Consider the following 5,569-nt stretch of genomic DNA (forward strand, 5'->3'; position numbering starts at 1 on the left):
TCATTTTTTTTCTTTTTGATCATGTTATAAACTAATATTTCACTTTCATTTTTTTTCCTCTTTATAATTTTATATATACAATTACATAAATGTTGTTATAGTCTACAATAAATTTAAATTTTACTTACATTCTAAAACTCAGTAACATATTTAAAATATTAAATTATGATCAATTTAAAATGAAAGTTGAATTATATTATTACCACTAATAAAAAAAATTAAAGTATTGTTTTTCTTATTTTAACATTTCATTTTCTTACATAATTTATTTTTATTTATATAAACTTTCTATTAATTAAATAAGTAACATAAATATGCACTAAATGAATGTTTTAAATTTATTTTAATGTTTAAACAAAAATGTGGCTTAGGTGATGCTTAGGTGGCATCATGAGAAGAGAGAAAAAGCTAACTTTATATATATAGATACAAAAGGGTATTTTGGTCCAAGTTATACAAATGGAAGAGAGAGATTTAATTATACAAAAATTATAGGTATATTCTTAATTTTTAAATCTTCTGGGTATTTAGATTAAATTGACCCTTTAAACTTGTCCTAATTCAAAACTCCATGAAATATTTTTATTTTTATTTTGGTTTAAGGATCATAGTTTGTCCAGGATCAAACCACATAAAGAGATACTGTAATCATAATATATGAACTAGATTTTACCCCGTGGTACACCACATGTCCCTTATTGTAAGCGTTTTTGTTAGATAAAGCGATTGGAATTATCGATTTTTCTAGTGTAAGGTTAGAATCAAAGTTCCTTTAGATGGTTGTTGTATGTCCAACTTAAAACAATGTATCATTTGTGGTATATAAATAATAATAATATAATTTATGCGGACTGTTTCGTATGTGTCAAGTTATTTGTAGTTATTAAATTTTGTATAGTTGTATTAAAATCTTTATGATTTATTGAATTAAGACAGTCTATGAAATTGTAAGTTGAATAATTATTGTATGGTCTACTATTTAAAATTTTTGTTAATAATTATTCTATGTTATAACTAAGTAAGAATTTGTGTTTATAAGACTAAAGTCGATGTGTGGATGGATAGGCCCAATAATTAAGGTTGAATTCGGTTTTATTGGAAGCCCATTGTGTAAATTCGATTTATTGGAAAAAAAGAAAAAAAAAAGATGAAGAAAAACAAAAAAGACACAAAAATTGTTGTTCAACCTGAGTTTTTGGTGAAACTTGAATCGTCGATGATGGAAAGAAGAGTTTGTGGCACAATAATCTGTTTCAAAGAGATGTAACTTTTGTTGATTGGATGATCGATTTATCATCTTTTATCATCTGCTCGAAAAGATAATTTAATATCGTTTCCAACTTTTGAGATTTAGAGGTTTTAGATTGGTGATTTCTTTTAATCATCCTGCATGTTGATTTATTTGGGCTTACCCACATTGTGTAATTTATCAATGAGATTTGGGTTTCCATTGTTTCAATTATTAACATCATATGCAATCGTCTTCTCCAGAATGGAACAGTTGCTGATGAAATACTTCAGATAAGTATTTGAAACTCCTTCTAACCCGATTTTAATATAAACGTCAACATTCTTTTACTTTGCTAATTGAGTTATTATTGCTCATCGACAGGAGATGAATGTTGTTGTTGTACCACATGTATTAATATTTGTTGCAATTGGACTTAGAGACGATTTGTTTTCAACGTTAGTTAATTCTTTTCCCTGGAACTCATGCTTTAACCTTGGTATCATTGTTTCATATTATTTCTTCGTTATAAATTGGTTTGTGTTACTAATATGGTAGATTGAGGCATAATTAATCTTTTTAATATTAAAAGAGGAGAACAAAATTGAAAATCATAGAATTTTAGCCAAAATTTCCAAAAATTACCCTTTAATTAGTTGTATCATAGTATAAATGTATTTTCAAAAAGTCATTAAAAACACAATTAAATTCTAGAATCCGCGTGTATTTTAATGGGTCGGGTCAATAATTGGGTCTTTCAGGTTTTTGTTTCATGGGTAAAAAGAAAATTCATTTGTTCTTAATTAATTGTTCAGTCATAAATGCTAAACTAAAGTCTACGACCAAAATAAAATACAAAAAAAATACTAAACTAAAGTCTGTTAAATTAAATGAGTAGTATATACGTTGACTAAATGATTAGGCGTATCTTCTACATAATTCTATAATTTTAATGTTGCCTAAATTTTTTTGCCGTAGTTATATTCAAAATATGTTTTTTTCTTTAAGTTTTTATTTATCTCCATTGTTTCTTTGGGTAATTGTTTATTTTATTATTAAATGAAAACGGATTTGTGTGACTTTAAACGATTAAGTAATATCTTTGCATTATAAAATTTAAAACTATTCTTAAAAAAGTTTCATTTACAAATGGATAGCATCTATACTAACATTTTCGAAGTACCTTTTGGAAAGTAATATTTTATGTTTTCTTCTTGTTCTTTGCCTTAACGCCCATTCTGGGACGAGTTGGAAGAGGAATTCCTAATTCTTACATGGATGAGACTGATCACACCTAATCAGTGAAAAAATATGTCACCAGTCATTTACATATTACACCAAAAATTGACAAGCGGATAAGTTTTCTAGTAATTGACAAACAAACTTCATTAATGATGCAAACTTAAACAGACTTTTTAACAGTACCCTACTCATCGCTCTCTTGATCGTCTTCGTCATAAATGATGCAAAATTAAACAAAATTTTACAGACCCTACCAAATGTGATATTTGATTTGACCGTGGGTAATTTAAAAATCTCATCAGCCTTATCTAAATCCTCTATAAATACATCAAATTCGTGGACAAAATGACTTCAACTACAACCATGATTCCAAAGAAAAAATCAAGACCACATGGCTTTTCCTAATTATCTTGGTGATCTACAATTACATACTACAAATTGGAGTGGTTTTGTGAAGGTTCTATCTACTTGCAAGCCAAAAGTAGATGTGTCCATGAAGAGAAAGGATATGATAATAGTGGATCAAAAGGTGTCGATCGACACCACCCATTTCCGAACACGGGTATTACAATTCTCCCCCACTAACATGGATTCGTCCTCAAATCCTTCAACACCGTCTATCAGTATAGGAATCCGTGCCACCGTCATCACTGACTCCACTAAGGTCCCTATCTAATCAATATAATCACGTTCCAGACCCTATTTGCTCATACTCACACACTTTCCCCGTTCACAGGTCGCAACCCATGAATCATACCGGCTCGTCCTCAGGCCTCTGCCTTAGACTTTGGTATCAGATTTAGATCACAATCTTCAAACCATACCGGCTCACTGTCAGGCCCGCAGCCCTCAAGCTACGGTATCCAGGGAGTATCACTGCTAAAGCGTGCACTCGAATCGTCATCCGAGCAAATAAGTCTAAACGCCCCCGAGCATATCTCTAGATTAGATATACCTCTCGTGGTCCTCATATAGCATCGCAATGCTATACTAACCACAATCCCAAAACTTTCAAAAAATAGAACCGTCAAACCCAACACTTGCTATTTTTAGAAACTTACACATACATCATTTACTTATGACAAAAACATGTCAACTCCAAGAAACACTCATCTTATTAAACTCCAAAATCATAATTAGTACAACCAAATGAAAATACAAAAGAGTTACAACCGAAACTAAACATCAACATGGCGAACAAAACAAGAGTAACAGTCTACTCTTCGAACTCCTTGTCGAGCCACTTCCGGAACCTTGCCTTCATCATGACCACTGGCTCCTAAGTATTCTCGAAGATTCCATCATAGTCCCACTGGACTTTCATCAAAGGAATCTTCTTACGTCAAACTTCCTTTACCCGCCCTCTCGAGAACCCTCACCGGTCTCGCCTCTAAAGTCATGTTGGGGTGAAGAACTGCCAGAATCTTAGCCAACACCTCATCATCCTTATGCAGACACTTCTTCAGCATCAACACATGGAACACCTTATGGAACGCCTGCATAACCTCAAGTAACTCCAACCCATACGCCACCGGTCCAACCGGCTCAACAATCCTAAAAGGACCCATATACCTAGGACTCAGCTTAGACTAAGTGAGGGACCTGTTAGGACCACGTAACACCGCCATCTTGAGATACACCATATCTCCAACCTCAAATGCTAACTCCTTGCGCCGCTTATCATCATAACTCTTCTGCCGATCTTGCGCCTCCTTCATGTTCAGCTGCTGAAGTCTCCTGAACAAAGTCTGCACCATATATGCTCCCTCCCCCTCTTTAGTCCATCATAGAGGTGTCCGACATGGCCTCCCATACAACGCCTCATAAGGAGCCATCCCAATACTCGTCTGGTAGCTATTATTAAAGGCAAAATCCATCAAGCTCAAGTGATATGCCCACTGACCACCCCAATCCAACACACACATCGTCAACAGATCCTCAAGCGTCTGGATGGTCCGCTCTAAAAGCCCGTCTGTCTGAGGATGGTAAGCCGTACTCAGATGCACATTTGTACCCATCTACTTCAGGAAAGCCCATAATCACATCATACAGCTTAATCGGACTAATGTACAGATCTGCCGGCATCGACTTTCCCGCAATCTGCACATCCACACCACTAACTTGTCCCTGAAGCGCTAGCAACGCGCCTCCTACGACTCGAACGGCTCTGAAATAACCACCAGGATCTCCTCGGATGTTACCACCCGCCGCGCCCTCCGAGGTAATGAAGCTATTCATAGCTCTAGAATCAAACATTTGCTAACCCACTATAGTAACGAATTTGGTGGAAAGGAAAACAAGGACCAATAAATGAGTATTAGGTCGTTGAGTCCCTTTCAGTCCCAACCTATTAAAGTAAGTAGTTTATCTAAGGTTCATACCCTGAAAAGTGTAACCAGACAACATTTGGTTATTAGTTCATGGAGTTTAATATTTTTGGAAATCTAAACAAAAAACAGGTATTATTCAATCATCAATTTTAAAACAATTATGAAAGTCATTTGTTTTCTTTCTATATATATAAATACTAGTTAAAATTATATATTATTCGTTTAGTGATATGTTTTAGATTCTACAGTATGTTTTAAATGAATTTGAAAAAGAATTTCCCTGCCAGCTTCTTGTAGACTGAACTTTTTTTTTCTTTTCTTTCAATCAAAAGTCTTTCCTTTTTGTCTTTTGATCAAAATAGAACGAAATTTTTGTCTTTTATCTTAACTGTATAAAAATAAATTTTGATCGAAAGACTTTTGCATTAGGCTTTCAACCAATTTACTCAAGTTTCGGCTTATCCTAACTTAGTTCGGTTTGGAGTCCTTAGAAGTGGCTCAATAAATTGGGCTCAATATTCTTTTTGAACTACATTTTCATGGGCCAATAAATGTTAAAAATCAAATGCTCAAGGCCCAATTATAAAAGTATATAATCTGCCGTTCCATTCACATATTGAAACCCTACTTCTCTTAAGATTCTCCGCCGCTAGTACAAAAATTTAGAGTTCTCAGAAAAATTGGAATCTGAGTTTCAAAACCGCTCATCACATTTTGAAACCTTTGAACGCATGTGGTTTGATATAGGTAAGTGATTTTCTCTTCTTTA

Source organism: Capsella rubella, unplaced genomic scaffold (genome assembly GCF_000375325.1).
Source record: "Capsella rubella cultivar Monte Gargano unplaced genomic scaffold, Caprub1_0 scaffold_2, whole genome shotgun sequence".
Lineage (NCBI taxonomy): Eukaryota > Viridiplantae > Streptophyta > Magnoliopsida > Brassicales > Brassicaceae > Capsella > Capsella rubella.